We start from the raw sequence: 27,351 nt of genomic DNA on the forward strand, positions 1-27,351 counted from the left end.
CCTTTGTCTGCTAGACCAAAGAGCCAGTTATCAAATATTTGTTCCCCATGTAGGTACTTATAGACTGTCATTAAGTCACCCCTTAACCTTCTGTTTGTTAAGATAAATAAATTGAGCTCCTTGAGTCTATCACTATAAGGCAGTGGTCCCCAAACTTTTTCAATCATGCCCCCCTTACCCGGTCCATGCCCCCCTGGGATCCAGGTGGTGGCTGGGGGGGGAGGGTCTGAGAAGAGCCACGCTCCGGGGGGGTAGTGTGGCAGTTCAATGACAAGACAGAACACAGCTTTTAGCAAGCAAGCAGGCTGGTCTCTGCTAACGGGCTTCCCCTGTCAGCTTTCCACCTTCCCCTTTTATTCTCTCTCTCTCTCCCCGCGCATTACATTCTCCAACAGATAAAAGGAATACACTGGCTTTGTTTAACATTCTTATTTACCAATTTCTATCTACCGCATTCCTTGCTCTCGGGCCTTGAGCCCAGTCCTGAGAGGCTTCCCACGATACATATCATCTTGGCGAGATTCCAAGGTTGATGCCCTTGGATGGAGCAGTGTGTGCACTACTCCTACACAACACTCCGGGTGTGCCCTGAATGTTGCCAAGCGCATAAACCTTTATGAATCCCACATCCCCTCCTTTTTTGTTTATTTGTGCTCGGCCATCTCATGGTAGCCATCAATTTGCATTTGCAAGCCAATTAACTCCCGGACAGACAAGGTCATAACTCGTGGAGCCTGCCAGGGCGGGTCTTGACAAAGCCTTAACAAAGAGGGAATACATTGTACACAGCAGCAGCAAAAAATAAGCTTAAGAAGGTAAAGTGTGATTGGCCTGGCCCCGATTAGCCATGCTAGAGTACTGGGAAGAGAGGTTCGAGTAAGCGGCGAGCATCATCTCATTCCCAATTTCCTCAGGGTGATGACATACTGGAATAAGGCACGTACCTAACAATTCTTCAGCTGCTACAAAATCAAATAAACAAAAGTGGGTAACATTTGCTATTGAAGCCAATCTTTCCCATAGGTTATATGTCATTCGGGCCTGTAACGGAGAAAGCGCTCTCGAATCAACCGCTCCAGGAAATAGCAGGCACAAAAGGCATACAATCAGTACAGAATTAGCAGTAATTTGGGCGAGAATTGCCACAAACAAAGTCTCAAGAGTCTCTGGCTGTTGGTTTGCTGCCAGTCTTCGTTGAGCCGTGGCGACCAATGCTTTTACTGCTCCCCATGTCACGGGCTGGCTTGGGATGCTACGTCTCCTCCGTCTCCGTCCTGTCGTTGTCGACCCGGGAGGCACTGCATTCTCCTCCAAGGTTAGCTGAAACTCCGGTATGGGGTTCGACAGCCCCTGGTGCCACGCCATGCTGTTTCAGTGCCGGTCGAACACACCGGGCTGGAACCCACAACGGTCCTGCAGAGAGAAACACAGCAGCATATCCCCAACCCCAAGTGATTAGAGGTACTGGGCCCAGCCACTGCGGATCGGGCAGCTGATGGTAATAGACACGCGGTCTTTCCATTTGTGAAAATGCCGATCCGTGGGGGTCTGCTGATCTGCGTTCAGCGTTAAATTATTTAAAGTAAACAAAAGGATATGCAGTTGTTGCTGGATGTCTCCTAAGATTCGGAGACGCAGCTCCCCTTGTTTTAATTGTTTGTCAAGCAAGGTTTTTAGCGTGCGATTTGCACGTTCAACAATGGCTTGGCCTGTGGAATTATAAGGGATCCCGTGTTTGAGACGGACGTCCCATTGGGCACAAAAGATAAAAAGTGCTGTGGAGCAATAGGCTGGGGCATTATCCATTTTTATCTGGCTCGGGTGACCCATAACAGCAAAACAGGCTAGCAAATGGTGAATAACTTTGGGAGTGGCTTCCCCACGCTGTGGGGTCGCCCAAAGGAATCCCAAATAGGTATCAATGAAAACATGTAAAAACGAATAGGGGCGAAATTGTGGCACGTGAGTGACATCCATTTGCCACAGCTGATTCGCTGCGGTACCTCTGGGGTTAACGGCATAAAAAAAGGTAGGGGCAGCAGCGGCACAGTGGGGGCAGGAATGAACAATAGAACGTGCATGATCAGCAGGAATATGAAACTGTCGGGCCAAAACAGAGGCAGACTGATGAAAAAAGGAATGGCTTTCAATGGGGTCAGAAAAAAGGGAATTTACCTGACCACGTAACGCGCGATCGGCGCGCGCATTGCCTTCAATGAGTAGCCCAGGCAGAGGGGTATGACTGCAAATATGAGCAACAGAATAAGGGAAATTACGAGTGGTGATGAAATACTGTAAGCACAAAAACAGGCGAAGAAGGTCCGCATCGACCTGAGGGGTAATGAGGGCAAGGGGTAAATGATCAATTACCTGGTAAACATAATGCGTGTCCATGATCAAATTAAAGGGACAATCAGCAAAAAGTTGAAAGGCCAAAATAACAGCAGCTAGTTCCAAGGACTAATAAAGCTCTCCAAGCGCTGTGCATGCAAATATTGTTGTATAAGTAAATGAAGCGCTTTCAGCTTTTCTAGAGGGAGGGGCCACTGGTCAATCCATATGGGCTCTAAGGATTGCCATACCAATGGTAATGCGGATGGCAAGGTGGGTGAGGGAGGATTTTGGGCCATTATATATTAATATCAAGGGTGGTGTCCAGCTTTGTAAGTAAATCACGGCCCCAAATATTGAGGTGGACAGGGAGTACAAAAGGGCGGATTGTAGCAAGGGCACAGCCTCCTGGTTTAGAGACCGTGACCCAAGACAAACTTTGGCGCCCGGGTTTGCTACCCCCGATCCCCCACAACTCTTTAGAAGGAACTGTTGGCCAACCGACTGGCCACTCCGGATCACGAATCACTGTAACGTCAGCTCCAGTGTCCACCAACCCTGTAAAAGGAACATTATTTAAGAGAAGTGTTAACTGAGGTTTCGAGGGGCAGACCGACATTGTCAGAGCAACAAGTGGAGAGGACATGCTGTGAGACGGCGAGTGAGACAACGTTGATCCAAAGCCGCCTCCACCCCGGGTTCGATCCTCGGCGGCTGGCACCTGATAGGGGACTAAAATCAATTGTGCAATTGACCGTCCACGCGGGAGCAACTGTGGAAGATGGGTCCATACCTGAACCTTAATAACGCCGGTGTAATCGGCGTCAATGACTCCTGGGATGACAAAAAAACCCTGTTTCCCAGCGTGTGAGCGAGGGAGAACCAGACCCACAAATCTGACAGGGAGAGGTCCCGTCACCTGTGTAGGTATGGCGCAAACCTCCCCTGGCAACTGAAAATCAGCGTCCTCCTGCATAATCAAATCAAGCCCTGCACTTCCGGCAGTCGCCGCCCTCATGGAGTCTATGGATTTTAAGGCAGAGGAACAGTTGTCTGAGTGGGAAACACCCCCGTTTGGCCCTGGGTTCGGGGGGGACCCGTCGTGCGGTTTCCCGACCCGCTACGACACTGATTAGCCCAGTGATAGCCCTTCCGACACTTGGGGCACTTCTTTGAGGGGCGGGCGGGCGCCGTCGATGAGCGGCACTCCCGCTGAAAGTGACCCTCCTTACCACAGCGGTAACAACGCTTCCCCTCCTTCCCGGTTTTTCGCAGGGCGGCAGCCAGAACTCCAGCCTTATGTGCTTGGGTTCTGATGTTTTGGCACGCCCGCAGCATGTCCGACAGCTCTAGAATTCCAGAGGCTTGTGCAGCCTGGAGAGCACGGCGGCAATCCTCGTTTGCATTTTCAACCACCATTTTTAACAGGATCTCCTGAGCTGCCGCAGGGTTATCCACCTGTCGGAGGATAGCCTCCTGCAATCTGTTGGTAAAATCCATAAAGGACTCTGATGCACCCTGACGGATACTGGCAAAGCTTTTAGTAGGCCTGCCCGAATCCGGGACCTTCCGGAAAGCATGCTGGGCGCAGGCGGAAATAATGGGGAAGACGGCCTGAGGGAGTTGAGACTGCAGCTGAACGGTAGCAAACTGGCCCTCCCCTGCCAACTGCTCATAAATGATACCTTGCTCTCTATATACCTGGGCTTGGCGTTCCGCCGTCTGCCGATACTCACTAAGCCAAATAACATACTGACTGGGTGTCAGCATCATGCGCAACAGTGCCTTCCAATCTTCAGGGACCAGGGTGTACCCAGAACCTAGCCCTTCAATGGGACCACGCACATACGTGCTAGTCAGGCCAAACTCGCGAATCGCTTTCTTTACCTCTCTGATCACCGAGTAAGGCAAACTGACCCAGTTTGCAACCTGGTTGCCCTGGCCATCATCCTGCCAGGTCACCGGACAAACTGAGACCAGATCAGCCAGCTCCTCTGCTGTAATATCTGAGCGAGTCCTCGCTGCGTGAACCATTTGTTGCACCAGCAAAAGCCTCTGAGCAGACGCAGACGACCCCCCGGGGGGCCCCGGAGCATGGGGCCCCACGGGCGGAGGGCGATCACACACCAGCTCCGGTGGGGAAGGCCAGGGAGGCAGTGGTAATAGAGGCACTGGGGGCGAAGCAGGGGGAGGGATGGTTGCAGGAGCGGACGGGGGTGGCGGGATCGGCAGCCCCTCTGTTGGCGCGGGAGAGGGTCTTTCTAAGGTGAAACACCGTTTCGCATTGTCAGGAGGGGGGATGGCTGCAGGAGCGGACGGGCGTGGCGAGATCACCAGCCTCGCGAGGGAGGGCCTGTCCGAGGCGACACACTGTATTGCGTTGCGGCAGAGGTGCCAGGCATGTAAAGCCTGCACGGACGCCCGAGGCTCTTTGTGCAATGTCTGGCCCAACCGCTCCCAGTCCGCTAGCTTAAGGGTTCCGGCTTCAGGGTACCACGGGCACTGGGCACTCACCTCCTGTAGCAGGAGAGTGAGTTCTCGAGTGGGGCAGTCATGCTGAGCCTTACGCAGCAAATACTGTAGCTCATTGCGGTGCTGCACTTGCAAAGCAGAGAGGGAGCTTCCCATACTTACCACAACGAAAAATACTCACCGGGATCCACGAAGCGGATGAGTGACACATCTGAAACCCTTGCCGGGCGAGGTGAGTGCTGAGGGCCCCACGTTTGGGCGCCAGTTGTGGCGGTTCAATGACAAGACAGAATACAGCTTTTAGCAAGCAAGCAGGCTGGTCTCTGCTAACGGGCTTCCCCTGTCAGCTTTCCACCTTCCCCTTTTATTCTCTCTCTCTCTCTCTCTCTCTCCCCGCGCATTACATTCTCCAACAGATAAAAGGAATACACTGGCTTTGTTTAACATTCTTATTTACCAATTTCTATCTACCGCATTCCTTGCTCTCGGGCCTTGAGCCCAGTCCTGAGAGGCTTCCCACGATACATATCATCTTGGCGAGATTCCAAGGTTGATGCCCTTGGATGGAGCAGTGTGTGCACTACTCCTACACAACACTCCGGGTGTGCCCTGAATGTTGCCAAGCACATAAACCTTTATGAATCCCAGAGGGTAGGATGACTGGGGCAGGGTGGGGGAGGGGGCGCCGTGCTCGGGGCAGGATGGGGGAGCTGCCAGTACCTCTCTCGCCTGAGATGTTTCTGAGTGCTCCATTGCTTCTCCAGGCTCCAGCAGCAACTGCTGCTCTTCCTGTCCCCACTCGGTAGCGGAGGCCAGTTACTGCGGGTAACTGGACATGTAGTGTCTGGTCAGCAGTGCAGACTGGACACTGCCAGGTTCTCTTTCAGACTGAACTTTCTGGTTGAAAATCAGGCACCTTGGCAACCCTAAGCCAGGGCTAAGGGCAGGGGGCTGTGGCTGGGAGCTGGAGCTGGGAGAAGAGCCACAGCTGGGGCTGAGCTGGAACGGGGGGCAGAGCAGGGCTCCCTCCCCACCTCCCAGGAGCCTGGCCTGGGCCCACAGCACCCCCCTGGATGTTCCTCTGTGCCCCCCTAGGTGGGCACGCCCCACAGTTTGGGGACCACTGTTTTCTAATCCTTTAATCATTCTTCTGGCTCTTCTCTGAACCCTCTCCAGTTTATCAACATGTTTTTTAATGCTGCTTGCTGACAATCTTGCCCATCGCAGCAGGTTACAGGAAACCACACATGCTCACCTTCCTGCTTAAAACATCCATTTGCCAGCATCTGGTGGAGCCCAACGGTCTGTACCATGTGCTGCACTAGCACAGAAACCTCACTGCCTTCCCTTTGGTGAGGGAAAACATGAGTAATGCAGTGGTGCGGCTGCTGGATGTGGTTGTGCGTGTTGTGAGCCCTTTAGAATAACATTTGTTCTTCCAAACTTCCGTTACACAACCTGAAGCTCTCCTGGGTCCATTGCCAACTCTAGGTCCAGGTTTGTCAGAAATGTCACTCTTTTAAATACAGAGTGTGGCTGTAGCCGTGACGGTCCCAGGATATTAGAGAAACAAGGTGGTTGAGGTAATACCTTTTACTGGACCAACTTTTGCTGGTTGGCTTACAGAGATAGGCCTGAAGAAGAGCTCTGTGTTAGCTCAAAAGCGTGTCTCTCTCACCAACAGAAATTGGTCTAATATAAGATATTACCTCACCCACCTTGTCACTCTTTTAAATGAAATTTTTCAAGTTTTTTGTAAGTTTTAAATGACTCGGATGATGGCACTTCCACAGGACACGATCCTAAAGATTAGTAGATTTTGCTGAGAGGATTTTTCTTGTTGTTACTCACCTGCTTAAATTTTACCTTGCTAATTTCATTACATCTAGTCTTGTCTTCAGTGGTTGGGCCTAAGTACCAAAGCATTCTCTGCCTTTAGTATTTATATGGCACCTCATGGCACAGGTGCCGTCTTTACGAGTTGCCAGCGGGTGGTCAACTCCTGCTCCGCCCCAGGCCTTGCCCCCACTCCACCCCTTCTCCCAAACCGCCACCTCTGCCCCACCTCTTCCCGCCCCCACTCTGCCCTGCCCTGCCTCTTCCTGCCCCTGCTCTGCCCTGCCCCATTCTGCCCCTTCGCCCAAGCACGCCCTGTCCTCGCTCCTTCCCCTTCCCCTCAATGCCTCCTGCAGACCGCTGAACAGCTGATCCGTGGGAGGGAGGAGGCGCTGGGAGAGAGGGGGAGGGGCTGATCAGCAGGGCCGCCAGCTGGTGGGAGGCGCTGGGGGGAGGAGGAGGAGATGATGGGGGTGCTGAGGACCAACTACTTTTTTTCGTGGGTGCTCTGGCCCCAGAGCACCCATGGATTTGGCACCGATGCCTCCCGGTCTCTAATGTAGTCCTCCTGTTCAGTAGGGAAGTGCTATTAGCCTCTTTTTACAGGGAACGAGGCACAGAGACACTGAGTGAATTCCCCCAAGTTACAAAGGAAGTCTATGGTGGAGCAGGGACTTGAATCCACATCTGGGCTAGGAGTTGGCTAGTGTCCTAACCACTGGACCATCCTTCCTCTCTGCTGCAAAGAGTTTTAATAATACGACTTCCATCCTGTTGAATGTAGCTATGTGTTTATGGATTCCATCTCTCCATCTGTCATTAAGTAAATACCATTTAGTTTATCTAATTACGCCTCTTATGAATCCACTCAAAGCCCATATTGAAAGAATGTTAGGAGTCTTTTTCTCAACTAAATGTTGGAAGATGACCATTGTAGATCTGGGTCTTGAAAGATTTTGGCCAAATTGAGAAGCCACACAATTGCAAAAAAAAGAGTTTGAGTGCACATTACTTTACTTGCAGAGAAAAATATTGCATTTTATATTTGATGTTGCTGTCATGTTTAGGTTAACTGAGTTCGTATTTTAATAACTAAAGCTTGAATTAGTTTAGTAGTATTGTATTTTTGGTTTTTGACATGGATAAATATACAGAGGCAGTATATCGAGTGGTTAGCTCATGGGACAGGCAGCCAGGAATCCTGGGTTTTGTTCTTAACTCTGCCATTGACTTACTGTCTGGCCTTTGGCAAGTCATGTAAACTCTCTGTTTTTCAATTTCCTGATATGCCATTTGGGGATAATAATGTACTTACCTTTCTGACAGGGGAGTTATGAGGCTTGATTTTAATGTTAGTAATGTATTTTGAGATCCTTTGATGGAAGATTCTTTAGAAATGCCTTTATTATCATTATTATTAACTATTCCACATCTTTCCAATTAACAGTTTATTTGCATTTTCTCTCTCTTTTCTGCTCTCTTTTGGGGGACGCAACTTAACAGGAACAGCAAGAAGTAGCGGAGTCACAGAAGGATATAGATTTGCCAGTGTTGGACAGCGAGCCGTTATCAGGTAGAATGCATTAGGTGGCACTTGTAGTTTCTTTCCTGACTGCCATGCACTGTACAAAGCATGGCCTGGCTTTTCTAAAGCTGCTTTAGACCATCCCCTAAAAAGTGCTGATTTTCAGATCAGCACACATGACAAGTATACCTAAAATAGCAAGTCTAAAAATCTGAGAACAGGTCTAACTCACCTGTCAGTTCCACCCCAAGTAACTGCATTGGAATTACTCCAGATTTACTCTGATATGAGAAAAAATTGCCCCAAAATTTCCAGGGGGTTTTCCCTGGCTGGTCAAAAAAATCCCATTCACCAAACTTTTTTCATGACGACAACTAGTTTTCATATTGGTTACATCTGAGTCATGTTTAACATATGGGCTAAAGATTTTCTTAACTCCCATGGATTACTAGATATGCCACACGAATAACAGACCATTTTATTGGTGTTCAGCTGCCATGAGTAAGAAAGGTCCTCTTTTATACAATCTGACCTCTCTGAGGCTCATTACTGAACCTTTAGGGCTTGTCCAGGGCCCTGGCATCTCTTCAACAGCGTTAACATGGTGGTAGTGTGAGTGCCACAAGAATATATAGTTCCCTTACCCCGTGTATGCAATAAAAAGTATTTTGGATGAATCCATTTTGAAATACAGTAGCCCTGGATATGTCCCAGTGATGTGGGGTAAACATTCTCCTCCCACCAACCTGTAAAGAACCTTGGATACCAGGGACATATGCTTATAGAGGAAGTGAACAGGGAATCTATTCATCTTCCATGTAACCCAAAACTCCTTCTTACAGCTATAGCCAAGGAGAGAGGCAACAGCGGGGTAGACAAGTTTCTATTAAGGACCCTTCACTGGAAATATTAAACCTTTTGTTTTTTAATTCTATATCTGAGGTGTTGGTGTAGATGGAAGTGTGTGTGTTTTTATATTACACCCCCCCATACCCACACCCACACACCCCTTTACCATGCACTGAAGTAGGAGTCATCATTGTGCATTCCCTACCTATGTTACTATAAGTTAAATTCTATGGCCAATGGTATACAGGAGGTCAGATGAGATGATCTAATGATCCTTTCTGGCCGTGGAATCTATGAATCTATAAATACATTCCAGTGTTAAATTGACTAATGATTGAACTTATCTTACGACAACTTGGAAGTCCCCTATCTTTAACATGCATTGAGGTAGGATCTCTCATCATGTATTCCCTATATATAACAACATATGTAGGGAGTACATATTTTATAAAATACTATATATATATATATATAATAAAATATGTAGCAAATACACAACGAGGGATATGTGTATTTTTTTAAACTTTCCCTTTATTTTTGTAGTAGATTACATTTAACACATTGCTCTGTATTTGCTTTTTTTTTTTGTCTGCTGCTTTTTTTTGTTGTTGTCTCTGCTTTTGTCTCATTTGCATACTTCCAGTTCCAAATGAGGTGTGTGGTTGACTGATCAATTTATAACTCCGGTGTTCGTAACACTGAGGTTGTACTGTAGCAGTTTTCTTGCTAAGACGAAACAAACACATTTCAGTAGTATGCTCTCTCTCCCGCTCCCGCCTCCTATTGCGGTTTGCTGTAAGTGTAGTTAAAATGTACGTATTCTCAGCGGGTCTGTGGTTATGTGTGCAATCAGGGCTGGATTTTGACACAGGCCCACCCAGGTGGTAACTAAGTGATCCAAGACAAAAAAAAAAAAAAGGCCCCTTGAAAGCCTGTCCATGTATCCATTTTGAATCAATCCAATTTTCTGGGCAACTGTATTACTTGTCTCATAACAACCAGTAATGAAACCTTAGTGAGCTCTAAATTTAACCACAGAGGCTCAGTAAGGGCCACAAAAAGGGGCAATGTCATCTTAATGAACCTAAGATTGTTTGACAGAGAGGAGAAATTACTGTGGTACTCATAGGCGCCGACTTCTGCTGGCGCCGATGGGTGCTCGACCCCCACCTCTGCCCACGGCCCCACCCCGACACCACCCTGTCCTGCCCCCTCCCACCTCTGCCCCGCCCCCATTTCAACCCCTTCCCCAAATCCCCGCCCCAGCCCCACTTCCTCCCCTGAGCACGCCGCATTCCCGCTCCTCCCCCTTCCCTCCCAGAGCTTGTTATGCCACGAAACAGCTGTTTTGCGGCGGCAAGCGCTGGGAGGTAGGCGGAGAAGTGGGGCGTGGCATGCTCAGGGGCGGAGGTGGAGGTGAGGTGGGGTGGGTAGGGGAGCTTGGCTGCCAGTGGGTGCGGAACACCCACTAATTTTTCCCCGTGGGTGCTCCAGCCCCTGGAGCACCTACTGAGTTGGCGCCTATGTTACTGGTTGGGGCATCATGTAAAACTTCAAGGTATTTTATATTGTAGGGGCAGTAGTAGTGGCCCCTGTATTAAGGTTGCCTATCACTTCAGTATAGGACAGACAGGCAAAAGCTGTTGTAAGCAGTGATTTGCCCTGGTGCAGCAGTGGGAAAAATAGTATGTGACCTGTAATTAAAGACTATCATAAATGCACATACACAAGGGGGTCAAATTAAGGTTGCCCATGCAACCTTAAATTTGGCATTTCCTGTCTTCCAAATGGCTGACATTACAGCCTTAGTAACACTCCTTTAACATAGTTAATACCATATCTATGCCATGTGTCAGAAGAAGCTGTGTAGTGAAATGGCAACAGAATTAAGCACTTGCTCCACACGATCAGTTTTACAAACAAGTCTGATTGCACCAATTTGTCTGTCAGTGTCAGTTTCATGAACCCTCTTCACTGTGTAAGACAGACAAACAAGGGGCTTGACTCTTCTTTTCATTTTCCAATAGTCAAATCAATGAGCAGTCGTTCTCAGGGTAATACAGAGTGTCTGCTTCAGTGTGTTGGGATTGCCATAAGGTTTCACAGGCATTTGGCATTAATGCCCCTTCCAAGAGTTATCCCTTGGTTTGCAATTTATCAGTGTTCCATTGAAGAAAGAATCTGAACAAGGATTGTGAATAAAGGAGGTGGTTTGGAAAATGGTGGGTATGTTCCATGTACAACTTTGAATGAAACAGAAAAAATGTCATTATTTTTTTCAAAACTGTTCACAGAAATGTGATTTTATTGATGGAAAACCCACACTTTTTATTTTGGTTTGCAAAACTGATTTTTTTTTCTTTCAGTTTTTGATTTAAAACTTGGAAACTTTCAAAATAAAAGCAAATTTTCCATGATTTTTTTGGTTTTGTTTTGAAAAAAGGCCATTTTTCATCAAAATCTTTTGAACAAGACTTTTTGACCATCTCTGGTTAAGGCTGTTTAGATGCAGGCTGGGATGGGAGACAGAGTGTAAAATCCAGAACCTATTGATGTCAATGGGAATTTTGCTTCAATGGGGCTAGGACAGATTTGTCTTTTCCTTTTCTTCCCCTGTTGTTTAACAATGTGGACACTATTTAGATCAGTGGTTCCCAGACTATTTAGACAGTTGTACCACTCCTAATACCTAACACTTTTGTGACTGGTATTCTAGGCTTGTCTTCCTTATCTTAACGGTAAGCCTCTGTACCAGGACTCTGACATGCTGAAGTTGTGTACCTCTTAGCATGAGTTATGGAGTATTGCAAGCATAGTGCATCAGAGTGCTCACAGCTGACTGGGAGGGGATGGGCACTGGCTGCTGTGACCAAGGGCTTGTCTACCCAAACATTTAGTTCGCAGCAAGCTGGGATGTGAATCTACCCCACACTAGCCTGCTGCCCCTTCTAACTGTCCATGTGAACCCTGCTCACTCACACTACCAGTTCATTAATGCACTTTGATCTAGTTCCATTTTAGAGTGTCCTCACAGGGAATTAGTGTGGCATAGCTAGTGCACTTTAAATTCACACCCTACTGCACACTAACTTCCCTGTATAGACAAGTCATCTGGTGGTTAGCATAATAGACAAGGAGACCTTGGTTCTATTCTGTCTCTACAGCTGACTCACTGTATGGCCTTGGGCAAGACTTAGCCTCTCTGTATCTCAGTATCTTTCAAATGGGATACCTATGGGAAAAATGTGAGGCTTTATTAATTGATCTTGGTAACATGATGTGAGCTCTTCAGAAAAATGCAAAGCAGGGTTATTCTGACCACCTGACGGAAGGGCGTTTCCAGGCTTATAAAAGGGAAATGCCTGGATGTATTCTTCAGATTGCATCCATTATTTGAAAATGCTTTTAAGAGGAATGAAGCATACAGTCAGACCTGCTAATGATTCCTGGAACCCAATCTAATCTACAGCCCCACCCATGCTGTTGTTCTGGAATATCTGTTTTAGACACTTCAAAGACTGAACGCTTTTACCACAGTTTTAGCCACTTCAAGCCACTCAGGTATATTTTGGTTTCTTTAGACCCTCTCCAGCTTATGTTGTTGAGATGTTTCTGCCGCACCCAGCTGTGAAGAAATCAGACTACTCGAGGAAATGGACTCTTGAGCGTAATTAGACTATTCTGGTGCAGTAACGTGCAGCACACATAAGAAAAGTGCAGTTTGTTGTCTGAAGGCCCAGGTTCTGAGCAGCGTCTCTCAGGAGGCTCAAGAGGGGGAGGGATAGCTCAGTGGTTTGAGCATTGGCCTGCTAAACCCAGGGTTGTGAGTTCAATCCTTGAGGGGGCCATTTGGGGCAAAAATTGGGGATTGGTCCTGCTTTGAGCAGGGGGTTGGACTAGATGATCTCCTGAGGTCCCTTCCAACCCTGATATTCTATGATTCTATAAACACATAATGAAACAAAACATATATAAGATACAACCCTGGGAGCAGGAAGGAAGGTAGAGGTGGCTTTGTATTGCCCTTCCATTCCCAAATTCTGGGACGGTATGGAGGCTGGTGTGGCCTATAGCATAAGCAAGAGCAGCTCCAGAGGCTGTTCTAATTTACAGCTACTGCCCCGAGCTGCCCATGGACTATTCCACAGCTCAGAATAGCTGGAATATTGAGGAGTCTGACCGCTTTCCCTCCCAACCTCCCTGTCCCCAGCTCACCCCTGCATTGGGGGCTATGAGGAGGGGACCCCTTTGTGCTGGAAGAATTCCCACCTGGGAGATCTAGCTGCTTTCCAGCCCTTGGAGCCACACGAGTGGCATAAAGGGCTGGAGTGAAGCTGAGAATCTGGACCAAAGTGTTCAAGATGGTCTGTACTGCAACACCAGTTCAGGGTTAAATCCTCCAAAGCGCCAGTGGGATGAGAGCATTAAGCACAAAGGGCCTGATCCAACTCCCACAGAAGTCAATGGATTTCTTTCCACCAGGGAGAGTTGGACTGAACCCTATGTTTGGGCCAGGATGGGGTATAGACCCTATCCTGAGGTTGGCAGAGTATTGCTCATGCAGGTGTGGGCCCTCATTGCAGAGACTGCCAGGGCCTCAGCAAGTTGTGGTGAGGACGGGGGGGAAATAGTGCTGGATTTCCAGCAAGGGCGGTTTAGGTTGTACATTAGGAAAAACTTCCTAACTGTCAGAGTGGTTAAGCACTGGAATAAATTGCCTTGGGAGGTTGTGGAATCTCCATCATTGTAGATTTTTAAGAGCAGGTTGGACAAACACCTGTCAGGGATGGTCTAGATAATACTTAGTCCTGCCATGAGTGCAGGGGACTGGACTAGATGATCTCTCAAGGTCCCTTCCAGTCCTATGATTCTATGACTCAGCTGGGACTAATTGTTCTGTTAGTGAGATCATAAGTGCAGGGAGAGAGGTGGTGTGTTGCTTGCTACTTCGAGTGGACTTGTAGCTAAAAATCGGATTGACACTGTGAGGAACGCTGTGACTGGGAGAAGTTCATTGCCTTCATATGCTATACTCAGGCTGTAGGAAACTCATTTGTCTTAAATTGTTGAGACAGACTCAGACCTTTAGGGTTGTTTCTCCTTCCCCTGATCTTGTGTCACTTGACTTGTCAATGCTACAGTCTCTCTCTGTCTTTCTCTGTATTGTTAAATTCTTATGGAACACCTGAGGCACAGAATAGTGCTAATAGCTCTGGTATAAGCCCAGTGCAGTGCAGACAACACAGTCTGCAGCTACATAAGAACATAAGAATGACCATACTGGGTGAGACCAAAGGTCCATCTAGCCCAGTATCCTGTCTTCTGACAGTGGCCAATGCCTGGTGCCCCAGAGGAAATGAACAGAGCAGATAATCATCAAGTGATCCATCCCCTGTCGCCCATTCCCAGCCTCTGGCAAACAGAGGCTAGGGACACCATCCCTGCCCATCTTGGCTAATAGCCATTGATGAACCTATCCTCCATGAATTTATCTAGTTGTTTTTTTAATCCTGTTATAGTCTTGGCCTTCACCACTTTGCCATCTTAACCCTGACTTGAGCAGTCCAGCATTTCTCTTCCTTATGTAGAGGTCAGCAGTGATGCCAAGCTGCATGGGGTGCATGGTGCCAGAAGAACAAATAATTCCAAGGACAAAGCTAAAATCATCCAACCCACCTGTACTAAACTTGAAAGCAGATCACAAGAACTGAAAAACCAATGGAGTAAGCCAATGTTATTTTCTCTGTGCTAAAGAAAATTCATAGGATGGTTGCGTTGCTGAGATGGTGTGGTTATGCATTACATCAAGAGCAAACCATTCATTACCCGCATAAACCACTCACTGGCTCAGATTGCAGAACACACAAATTTGAAAAAAAGACAGTCCTCAGACTTATTGCAGGTAATTTGCAGGTCCAAATTCATTGAATAAATTGATCACTGAGAATAGCTTGCTGAGTTCTAGTACCTACCTATTTTGCAGCATGCATTTATTACTTATCACAGTAGCATCAACCAAGATTTGGGCCCATGGTGCTATACAAACTCACAGTACGGGACAGTCCCTGCCCTGAGGAGCTTACAATCTAAACAGACAAACAGCAGAAGAGAAACAGAAGCATGGAGAGGTGTAGTGACTTAACCAAGGTCACACAGCACATCAGTAGTAGAGCCAAGACTAGAATTCAGGCCTCATGATTCCCATTCCAGTGGCCTAGCCACCAAGCTGCTTCTAATGTTAAAGTAAATGTTTACATACCACTTTGTGAAGTATAAAGTTCTACATACCATATGTGCAAAATACTATTATTACTGAAAAAAGAAAAGGAGGACTTGTGGCACCTTAGAGACTAACAAATTTATTTGATAATAAGCTTTCGTGAGCTACAGCTCACTTCATCGGATGCATTCAGTGGAAAATACAGTGGGGAGATTTATGTACATAGAGAACACAAAACAATGGGTGTTACCATACACACTGTAACAAGAGTGATCACTTAAGGTGAGCTATTACCAGCAGGAGAGCGGGGGGGGGGGGGGAACCTTTTGTAGTGATAATCAAGATGGGCCATTTCCAGCAGTTTCCAGCTAGCATGGGTATAATCTAATAGCTGCAATTACTCCTTACGTTGCATTGTAGATGTACCCAAATTTGTCTGTTCCAAGAATGGATGAGGATCCAGCTGAAGAACAACGGTTGGAACTGGGGAAAAATTCATCCCTGGAGGAGGTCCTCTACAAAATGCAACATGTATAAAACTGCTTCTTCCTTTCTGCTTTTCACGAAGCCTTGGTTATAGAGTATTGTATGCTCCTTGTGAATGCCCAGGGGTGAAGGGATTATATGCCTTAAAGACTGACCAGTGTAGTGTTATTGTTGTAAGATCCATCCTTTGGGAAAAGGGAAAAAGGATGGAAAGCTAGACTTGTGGTAAAAGCATGAGACTGTGACCCTACATCTATTTTTGCTACAAAATATATGTGTAACTTAGGGTAAGGGCTCATGTCTATTTTTAATGTCATGTAAAAATGGAAATACAGAAAATCAGAGGAAGTATGTATTGCCAATGTAAAAAGAGCCAGCTAGGGTCATGTGTTTTCTTTTTAAAGGGAACTTGACAAGGTTTATATTCCCATTAACAAAATGGGTTTTTCTTTTTGTTGACACTGAACTTTAACCTGCTGCTGTGCTTTGCGTAAGAGAGCACAAGGAGCCTTGAGGAAATTCCTCCATCCATTTGTTTGTGATGAAAACAAAACTATTTTAGAAAACAATTTTTTACAGAAGCATCTACCACACTCCTTGCACACTGAGTGCTATTAAAACATTATATGGAACTTATCTGACATACAATTGCTCTATAACAAATTTATTTCGAGGTTCTGAGAGCATTTTCTTTTCTTTTGCCTGCAGTAGGGCTATCCCAGCGTCTGACCACCCCAAGAGCTAGAGCTCTTACAATAGCTCTTCCAAACGTGAACAGACAGAGAAAGTGGTTTCCCTAGCAACGGAACTATATAGAAGCACTCACAACCTAACAGCTCCTCCTCACTTGGGGTCTCTTTCCATTGTAGTTATTTGCTGTCCTGGAGAAAGTGGCAAGCATGAATCTATTGGCTTGGCCAGAAGCAAACTGCGTTGTGATGATGTCTGTTTTTGGATAGTGGGTGGGGGGCAAAGCCGCAAAGCTTTAGCATTTCCCTTCAGTTTGAAGGCTAAGCATCAAGAAGTTGGGGACTCTTATTGGTGCCTCATAGAGCTGCCAAACTGGGCTGCAAACCTTGAGAGATTTGTTATTTCCTATTTCTGGTCAATCTAAAAATAGCACAGGGACAACCTCTATCACGGCATCTTGTCCCTTTTGCTGCCAGTGCTGGCATGCAAACTGAAGGGAAGAGCCACGTGAAAAACAAAGGGTCAAAATGTGCTAACCAACACTTTTCTCATCTCTGTAAAGGGAACAGGATCATTCTGACAGTACAACTTGGTTATTATTTTATCCATAGGGGTATCTAATTTTAGTCCATGAATCTTTCCCCACCTCCGTCTCCTATTTTGTAAAATGGCCTCACTGTCATTCTTTCCTTTTAGGGACAAATTCTCTACTGGCATAACTCCACTGACTTTAGTGGTGCTATGCCAACAAAGACCATGGCCCAATAAATGGAAATACTAATACCCACGAGACTGATCAGCAAAACTTCTGATACATTTAAACGTCTTTTAAACCTCCAAAGTTGCTTACGAAAAGCAAATTCAAATACAGTAATCAGATTTAAGCATGCACTTCAGGTAGCTTCCGAACTTTAGCAAAGACCTTTGTTCATCGGACCAACCATACAGAAAGCCTCTCCTGGAAGATGGCCATATTCACTAGCAGTGATGCTCACTAGAGGTGACTGGGAATTTTTTTGACAAAACTTTTTTTGTTGGAAAATGCTGATTTGATAAAACTGAAACTTTTGTGGAAATGTATCAGTTTCGACAAAACTTGTGCCACAAAAGGTGTCTCAGATCTGGGATGGAATTTCTAGTCAGAGAGAGAAAAACCGTGAAAGATCTTGATTTGTCCTAATGCAGAACAGGAATATTTTTCTAAATATCAAAAATGTTCACAGGAAGGGAAAACTATTTCCCACTCAGCTCTAATGCTCATTGCCACGGATCATAGAGCATGCCATGCTTTGGACCTCTGCAGCCTCTCCAGTGATAGTCCCTGGGTCTCTACATCACTCACGGGACAGTCCCATGACGCTGCCACTCTTAGACTGGGTCCCTCAGCTTCAGCACCCCTATTTCTTAATGTGACTACTTTAGCTGGGCCAATTTGGCTTGGCTACCTGCAGGAGCTTTGTAACCAGAGATTGTCTGTAGTGACACCGTACAGAATTTTCAAAACAAAGTATTATTTATTAGTCAACCATACCACAGTACTCAGAGAAATGGTTAAAATAACAAAGAATTAAATAACCCATTAATCTTACCTAAACCTCATTCTTTTCTTCCAAATTTTGGGTCAGTTCCACTCAGCCCAGATGCCCTGCTCCTGGTCTGGCCTTGCAGCATTCTCTGTGTCTCTGTGTCAGAGATTCACCTCTAGTTTCTGTTGCGTGCTCTTTCCCCTCCCTCTCTAGCTGGGGTCTTTAACAGTTTAGTGTGCTTTTGAGCCTGTGCTGAGGCCTGGGAAAAATAAACTCACTATTTTATCTGGAATGAGGCAGGTGGGTATTTTCCAGTTAATAGCTCCACCACTGTTCCCTTGAGGACTGTAGGTGTTCTTTCTGGAGGTACCTCAAATCTGTCATTGTTTCATGATCTCCTAACAGTCTTCTTTGATTTAACTCCATGTGGCCAGGCAGAATATCAAGGAGGTAAACTGAGGCACACTTTTACATCCCCTGTTTCATTTGGAGGTGTCAGTTTCCTAGAATGGACAGTGAAGTCTACAACCACCTGGAAAAGTCTCATTTGAGGATTTTAAAAGATTAAATAAGGGTTGTGGAAGGGACATAAATGATCATGCTTCAGGGCACAAGCCAACATCTAACTACATGGGTGTAGGAAGAAACTTTCCTTGTGGGTAGAGTATTCCAGAACTGGCTATTACACAGGATTTTGCACCATCTTCTGAAGAATCCAGTACTGGCCAAAGTTGGAGATGGGATACTGAACTAGGGGCACTTTGGGTCTGGCAATTCCTCAGCATGGTGTGTATGTATGTGGACTATATGACCTCTTGAGATTCTCTCCAGCCCAAGGTTTCTGTAATTCCTTTGATACTTTCATGGTCCATATACCACAAGCCCTCCAGCTGAACTTTTCATTAAGAGCCCAGTTCACAGCTGGTGCAAATCAACATAGCTCTATCGACTGTAATGATGATACATTAATTTATAGCTGTTGAGGATCTGGCCTTATCAGCCTCTAAACTTATGCTCAGGAAGCAGGATAGCTATGTCCTACAAGACTAAAATGTGTAGCTAGTCACTAAGAGAGGAAAGGTGGTTTATTGGATAGGGCACTGCGCTAGAAGTTAGAAGAGGCTCTGTTCCCAGCTGCACTGCTGTGTTACCTTGTGCAAGTCACTTCATCTCTCTTGTTGTGTTTCCCTTTCTGCTAAGGCTATTTGGACTTTAAGCTCTTCAAGGCAGGGAGTGGTTCTCATGATGTGCGTGTACAGTGCCTAGCACAATGAGGCTTCAGTCTTGGTTGGCACTTTCAGGTGCTACTGTAATACAAATAAAATAATAATAATAATGAGCTCTATGCAGGTAGGCAGAGGACAGTACAGTGTATGTTACTGATGTCAGCATAAAGGGCACTGTCTCCAAGAGTTTCAAATACTACTTTCCAAGAGCAAAGTTGTCACTGTTTATATTATTCAGTGTTTGCTTTATTTCTGAAACTTGAACTGTAAACAGAACAACAGATGTCTTCTCCGAGGGAGGGAGAAGGGAGGAAGACTGAATTTCCTGCAGATGGGAAAGGCAGACAGGTGGTGGCATCTTTGTAGAGAGATTTGTTTTGCCAACTGTAATGAAGCAAGATACTCCTCAACCACCCACTGCTAAGTAAGTCTGCTATTTGTCATTTCAGACAGGAGATTAAAACCCAAAGCTCTTCCGGAGCCATAAGCCCTGTACAGTGGCTCCTTTACTGCCAAAAAATTAGCAGTAGAGTAGCTCATCCTTCCATTTATCTTCTTATATTCTTCACAAAGGGCATCTTCGTAGGAGGGGATACTCTCTCATATTAAGTCTCCGAGGTAAGAGGAGCCAGTAGGAAACGATGAGGGGTTTAAAAGGAATATTGGAAAACTAGTAAGAAGCAGAGACCAATGAAACAGAAATGATAGGATTGGATAAGACATGAGGAGTGCTGAGAGAGCTAAATGTACATACTATCTGAGTTGTTGCTATACAAACTATCTACATCAGATCCAAGTGCTAAGGACTCCATTGTGCATGGTACATATTCGCTGCAGTCTAGTACAACAGAAGGGTGTACAGGCCAAATGTGAGTGAGTGGTGTAGTGACCTGGCACAGGGGGTTACAGTGCTACTCACATTTGGCCCAAGTGCCTCTCTGCCATGAATGTTTTTGGACCGGGGCGGGGAGAGACTCAGTTTCAGATTTTATCCTGGGTCCCAAAAAAACTTCTGTGCAGCCCTGATTAAATCCAGTCCCAGTCTAGTGCCATAACCATTGGACCAACTTTCCTCTCATTGGGTTAAGTTCAATCTAGCAGAGAAAGGTATAACATGATCCAGTGGCTGGAAGTTGAAGCTAGACACATTCAGCCTGGATATAAGGTGTACATTTTAACAGTGAGAATAATTAACCACTGGAACAACGTACCAAGAGTTGTGGTGGATTCTCCATAACTAACCATTTTAAAATCTAGATTGGATGTTTTTCTAAAAGATCTGCCCTGGGAATTATTTTGGGGAAGTTCTCTGGCCCGTGCAATACAGGAGTTCAGACTAGATGATCACAATGGTCCCTTCTGGCCTGGGAATCTATGAATCCAATAATCTATAAGTGTGTGGTTACCCTCTCCCATGGGGAGGTCCAGGATGGATTCTGCTTCAGGCAACCAGAAGTCCTTTTGGAGTTCTGAAGTTGGAAGAAACAAGTTTTACATCCCGCAGAGGCAAACTCCAAACACAAACTGATGGTGTAGGATTTTGCCTGGCAAACTCAAACAGGGCTGGAGCAGGTGGGTGCTTGCTTATTTTTTCCAACCCCGCTACCCAGTCATAGTGAGGATTGTGGAACAGAACAAAAGGTGATGCTGGGAGAAGGCAGCTGTGAGCTGGTGCCTAGGGTAGTTAGAAAAAGGACTCCACTCAGTGCCTGATGGGATTGCCTGAAGCTAACCATAGCACACCCAGGAGTCCTAGAAATCTTAGGCCTTGTCTAGAGTAGGATAAAAGGTCTGTAGACAAGGCAGTGTAATACTTCAACATGGTCAAGTTAAAATCTAGGCTCCCTTTTAGGCTTTAAACCAGCTCAGGACTTGTTAGAGGTTGTGGGGCTTTTGCTATGTTGACTTTTCACATATGTTAGTTAGAAAGTGTTAGCAAGTGCATTCGAACCATATGTATTTTATCCTGCTCTAGTTAAGATCTGTGTCCACCCAATAAATTTGGCTATACTGCCAATCTTGTGAGAGCTATCTAATCCCTTGTGGACTTGAAGTAAGTCCCATACCCGACTCACCCTTACTCCCAGAGATAATCAGAAAACACCATTCCACAGAGAGGATACCAGGGTATAAAAACCTAGATAGAGAGGTAGAGGCTATGCAAGGGATCCAAATTCTATTCTGTGGGTGATGTGAGAGATTATCCCTAGAGAGGTAGCTGAGGCTTTGCTGAGACAAATAGGATGAGGTGCTGCTGGGGTATTTACAAAAGGAAGTGGGTTAGTACCTTAGTAAAGTCCTTCAGTGAAAGCTACAAGTTACAAAGCAAGAGCAAATTGGCTCAAGAAGGCCTGCAGAGGCAAAGCACAGAGAAGAAATCCACAGCAGTGGGATAACCAGAAGAGTTCTCAATGGGGAATTCAAGGGTGCATTGTGCAGAACCAGCATAATGTGGCCATAAAGAAGCCATAAGTTACCCCACTGGAGAATTAGCCTGCATGGGGAGCCTTTCTAAACAGGGCATGTCAGGAGCTGACTGGGAGCTGGAGGGGATGTGGCCTCATCTCTTCTGCAGTAGAACAATGTTCACGGGGATCTTTGTGGCTAAGATGCAAATCTGAATCGTACTCAGGGCTGCTGTGATCTGCATGGTGGGGGACAGCCCCAGAATAAGGAGGGCTCCCTTGGTCCATGTACTGGACTCAGCATGAGTGCAGGCCTTGGTGTCTAGGATGAGTCTCTGGAGAAACAAAGTGTGTCTAGAATCCCTTGTCTTCTGCAGAAGAGAAGAATGAGGGGGGATTTGATAGCTGCTTTCAGCTACCTGAAAGGGGGTTCCAAAGAGGATGGATTTAGACTGTTCTCAGTGGTACCAGATGACAGAACAAGGAGTAGTGGTCTCAAATTGCAGTGGGAGAGGTCTAGGTTGGATATTAGGAAAAACTTTTTCACTAGGAGGGTGGTGAACCACTGGAATGGGTTACCTAGGGAGGTGGTGGAATCTCCTTCCTTTGTGGTTTTTAAGGTCAGGCTTGACAAAGCCCTGGCTGGGGTGATTTAGTTGGGGACTGGTCCTGCTTTGAGCAGGGGGTTGGACTAGATGACCTCCTGAGGTCCCTTCCAACCCTGATATTCTCTGGTTCTATGATCCCCAGTCTCTAATTAAAGTGAGATTTCCCAGCTCTATCAGGGTAGGTTGGATTATATTTGGCATATTTTTTTCCTTAAAGCAAATTACATGCTGCAGCTGTAGAGAGAAAGGATGGTCTGGTGGCTAGGGCACTAGCTGGAGATGTGGGTTCAAGCCTTTGCTCTGCCACAGACTTTCTGTGTGATCTTGGGCGAGTCACTTAATCTCTCTATCCTCCGTTCCCCATCTGTAAAAACAGGGGTACGAGCACTGCCCCAATGCCTGGAATGTCCACCATTTGGTATCAGGCACAGAGATATAACCCAGGAGATTCCACCAAACAGATTGCAGGGTCCTTGGAGAGCAGTCTGTACATACTACATCTGCCTGTGCACCTCTGAGTCTTGGGTGTCTTATAGGCCCAATCCACTACACTGCCACCTTATATCTTTGCTTCAGGAGTTTTAAATCTTTTTAAAATCATATCTGAAAACCTCGTTGCCTCCTTGGAGCAGATCCTCAAGTGGTGTAAATCGACATTGCTCCATGGAGGCCGATGGAACCATGCTGACTGACAAACGGAGGCTCTGACCTGCTAATGATCCTCCCCTCTGCTCTTAATATTGTGACATAAGGCTGTGGTGTGGAATTTTGTGGAGACAGAACAGGCTGTTGCATTTTGCATAATGAAAAGCTTGCTGATGTTTATGCTTAAAGATGTCTAGTCTTAAGCGGGCTGCAGAACAGGACAGCACACACGTTTTCGTTTCATAAAGAGTGAAAATGAGTTGAATGGAGTCAGGAAGACAACTTATCTGGGCTTCAGGATAAAAGACAAAGGCCAGTGGCCTAAAGGTTGCTGGGGAAAGAGCTTTTGAATGACAAATGTTTATCTTCCTTTGCTCACTGGCACTCTTTTCCATTAGCGGATGGGTAGGGAAGAACAATATGTTTTTACATCCAAAGCTTTAGAAAAAGCAATAAATCCTTGTGTATGAAAACAACCCACAAGCCTTTGACTTTGCGCATCCGCATCCAGCAAGGAAGATATTACAGAGGAAAGTGCTGGAAAAGAGAATAGACCTATTGGGACAGATCCTCACCTAGTATAAATTGGCACAGGTACACTGACTTCAGTGATGATTCATGCCAGCTGAGCATCTGGCTCCGAAAGTCCAATGAGAGCAAACGCTCAGCCAGATGCTCAGCTGGTGTAAATCAGTGTACCTCTGCTGAAGTCAAAGGAGCTAGGCTGATTTATACCAGCTAAGGATCTGGCCCCCTTTCTTTATGTCGTTGGGAGTTTAACGGAGAACACATTCCTGAAAGTCATTCTTAACTTAGCCAGGTGACAAACCTTCAGAGACCCTTAAATAGCAAGAAGGACTAAAGCATCCTTCTCCTGTAGGGATGATGTCCCGTAGCAGATTTATGAAGTGGAGAGTGCAAGGCAGGCAATGAAGGAACTCTTTGTAGCTGCAATCATGATTTGTAACCTAGGGCGAAAGGACAGCGAGGTCATACCCTTGAAAGAATTGAAGTCTCCATATGATGTGCACAGTAATTGAAATATTCATGTTAAGGAATGGTTTCCATTGACCATAGCTTTCTTTTTTCCCCTTCACTGGATTTTTTTATGTATATACCTGATGTGAATGTACTCTCAGTTCAGACAACCACTGACACAGCAAGTTTAATTTGGTTTAATAACGATCCATATTTCTAAGGCTCAATAGAACTATGAAGAACTCCTTGTCTTATTTTCAGCACCTCTCCCAGCAGGGTCAGTGACTGGTGCATGGAGCAATGCATTTCCTGTTATGTGTGGCTGTAAATAAGGGGAAGAGTACTTGTGGCACCTTAGAGACTAACAAATTTATTTGAGCATAAACTTTCGTGAGCTTGAAGTGAGCTGTAGCTCATGAAAGCTTATGCTCAAATAAATTGGTTAGTCTCTAAGGTGCCACAAGTACTCCTTTTCTTTTTGCGAATACAGACTAACACGGCTGCTACTCTGAAACCTGTCAATAAGAGATGAATGAAGGAAACAGATGTGGAAATTACTTCCTAGCTTGTCACTCAAAAGGAGCCAAAAGCAGACTTGGTCTCTTTGTCTTGTGAGTGATCTGTGTCAGCTTCATTTATATTATCTATTTCTTCTAAGGGACAAAGGCTGCTATCCTGATTGTGGCATTATCATGTTGCTGTTTGAGCAAGAGTGACTCAGGGGACCAAAGGACAGAGAAAGCAGAGATTTTGATTATTTCGGTTCCAGAACTGCCATCATTCAGGTAAAACCTGAATGTGATGCCTGACTTGGGGCTCTTAGTCCTGATCAATGGACATACTGTACTGTTGTGCCATTGATTAAAGTGTCTCTGCTGAATGTGACTACTGTGCATTATTTCCTGGCTTCTTATGATGACTGCTAAAAGGCTACCAGCTAGGCCTAGGCATCTGAAATTAGCGGAAGCAAGTTTTCTATCTGACAGAGGTGAACATTCATTGCGGTCAGTTTCCATTGTCTCCAGCTTAGTTCCCTGGAAGGAAATATATTAATAAAGAAACCATTTACAAATGCGGTAACCATGGAAAACCCAAGACTGTAAATCCTTAATCACTCATTGAAATCAATGGGACTTCCCATGTGTGTAAGGTTTTGCAAGACTGGGCCCATAGAAAGCAGGTTCCCTGAAGAAAGGACTTTGTCTGTGTAACTCTGAGCACAACTCTGCTCAACACATAGCTAATAATTGCTACATCTTATATGTATGCAGCTCCTTTCATCACAATGTGTAGCAAAAGGTAGGGAAAGTAATTCTGTAAAAGCATGGAATTATCAGAGTTACAAGTGCGGTAATATTTGTTTATTGAGCCATTTTGTATTAGGAAGAGAAATCTTATGAGTGTTCTTTTACTGCATTAGCATGTGTCAAACTATACAAAATAAACACTAAGAAAAAACATAGTGTTTCTGTGACTCAGTCATGCTATCTGTGCTAGTAGAATATAATAATAATAATAAATTATTATTAATTATTATTATTATTATTTTATGGTAATGCAGAGAAGGCCCATCAAGATCAGGGCTTCATTGTAAAAGTACATAATTAAGAGACTAACCTGAAGAGCTAACAGTCTAACCAGATGTAAGAAAGGACGTAGCATTGATCCCATTTTACAGATTAGGAACTCAGACATTAAGGCCAGAAGGGACCATCATGATCATATAGTCTGACCTCCAGCACATTGCAGTCCACAGAATCTCACCCACCCACTCCTGTAATAGGCCCATAACCTCTGGCTGAGTTACTGAAGCCCTCAAATCTTGATTTAAAGACTTCAAGTTACAGAGGCAGCGAGAGATTGTGACTTGTCCAAGGTCACAGAAGACCTTGGGGCGCCCAGGGAGTGTGAATGGAACCCTGATCTCTTGAGTCTGAAGCCAATGCTTTGACCACAAGGGCATCTCTCCTCTCCTTGATGTATCCTTTCAGTGGGTAGAACTAGTATCACCAACCAAAACGTCAACTCCAGGGCCAGATGGAGTTAGAATCCACAGGCGTTGCTGTCTGGCATAGGCTGTTGAATCTGATAAATAATTAGAACTGGATGTAAGCTCTGATCTGACTGTTGAAGCCAGTGGGAGTTTTGTCACTGATTCCACAGGAAGCAAGATAGAGCCCTTAATCGGTGTTTCTTTCCTTTTTTTAAAAAAGACCCCAAAGTGCAGCCTTTGTGTAAGGAAAAAATTGTGATCATAATATATAGTGGTTTTATCAGGCTCATAATTGTTGTTGCCAAGAAAATGTATCCTCTTGGGTCAGGGCTAGTCCAATGAACAAAATACAAACAGCTTGGTTTGTGTCTAAAGACAGACTGAGCCAAATGCATCCCTGGTGTAACTCACTTGAAATCTGTAGATGAATTTGGTTCATTATCTAGCTAAAATCCTACATTAAAAAAACCTCTCTCCTTAGCTGTGTTGCTAACAACAACTTAGCTTTTTAAGAGGAAAAGTTTAGAAAATCAAATGTACTTGTCATCCTTTATTGCTGATTGACTGGCCTTTGCTTGGACAAGGATTCAACCGATCTCTTCATGGTCAATTTCTGTTCTCAGATCCTATGTGCTAAGACAATGCTACAGTGCTTGGGTTGCAAACCCTGCAGAGGAAATGTTCTAAATAAATAATACTCCTGATTTTCACTGAATCTTTTAAGGTTTCATGTAATCATTTCTATAAATAAACTGCAGTGGGGATATACAAACCCCACCCTGGGCAACACAGGGTTAATAAGCTATTGTGGGCTCAGTCTGCTGGACTCTGCCACAACTGTGAGAGATGTCAGACCTGAAGGGAGGAACTTAAAAGGGGAAAATACCGCTCAGTTCATGGCAGACCAAACCACCAGTTTTCAGCTCCAGGGCTGGATGAAGGCAAGAGCTCCTTGGATGACCACTGACTGATGACCTCTATTAAGGAGATGAGAATGTAACCCCTTAGGGTTTAGAAAGCATGGCCCCTTTAAATCTTTGTCCAAGTGGAGAGGGGGAGCAGTGAAAGAAAGGAGGGAAACTTGGGGGTGTGGCTCTGGAACCCTGGGGGAGAGAAGGGCTGCAGCCGGGAGGCCCTGGACAAAAAGTGAAGGAGAGAGAACCTGCCTGAAGCCTGGGAAGGACAGGGTGGCTGATTTGGGACACCCCAGGACAGGAGCCAGGAGGAGCATTGTGCCAGGGAGGCATTGCCCAAGAAGGACAGGCTGGAGCTGGACCCAATATCACTGCCGCCCAGAGCTGCATGGGGCTGTGAGTACTGGGGCTTGTGACTCTGCACTGGGAATAAGGAGGGAGGCTGCTAGTTAGTTAAGTGGGAAGGTTGTTGCTCTGTGTGGCTTTGTGGAGAGCAGCAGAAGAGGGCACCGCAGGGGGTTTGTTGGGGAAAGTTCACTGGCGCCGAAGACGACCAGGAGCACCCTAGACTCACCACTGAACTGGAACTTTGCTCAGGACTCCTGAACTCTGTGTGCAAACACATTGCTCAGTGTCTGCCCTTTCAG

General features: G+C 45.7%; 1 protein-coding gene and 1 long non-coding RNA gene across 4 annotated transcripts in view; one reads left to right on the forward strand and one right to left on the reverse strand.

The window, feature by feature from the left end:
• FAM107B (family with sequence similarity 107 member B) overlaps nucleotides 1-27,351 on the forward strand; it is a 153,447-nt gene that overhangs the window by 10,644 nt on the left and 115,452 nt on the right. Inside the window, exon 1 of one of the 2 annotated variants that reach the window (XM_074942590.1) lies at nucleotides 8,170-8,212. The exons of the other annotated variant lie outside the window; for it this stretch is intronic. The gene's annotated coding sequence lies outside the window, so the exon portion shown is untranslated. Of the gene's footprint in view, nucleotides 1-8,169; nucleotides 8,213-27,351 lie in introns of those variants that run through there. 2 annotated transcript variants of the gene reach the window in all.
• Nucleotides 353-18,055, reverse strand: LOC141980889 (uncharacterized). Of its 2 annotated transcripts, none has more exons than XR_012637625.1 (3): nucleotides 17,999-18,055; nucleotides 2,176-2,242; nucleotides 353-1,413 (listed from the first exon to the last, which is right to left on the reverse strand). It is a non-coding gene; the product is annotated as an uncharacterized LOC141980889 (long non-coding RNA). The 2 variants fall into 2 exon arrangements; XR_012637624.1 differs by lacking the exon at nucleotides 17,999-18,055 and adding an exon at nucleotides 4,985-5,432.

Source organism: Natator depressus, chromosome 1 (genome assembly GCF_965152275.1).
Source record: "Natator depressus isolate rNatDep1 chromosome 1, rNatDep2.hap1, whole genome shotgun sequence".
NCBI classification, from domain to species: domain Eukaryota; kingdom Metazoa; phylum Chordata; order Testudines; family Cheloniidae; genus Natator; species Natator depressus.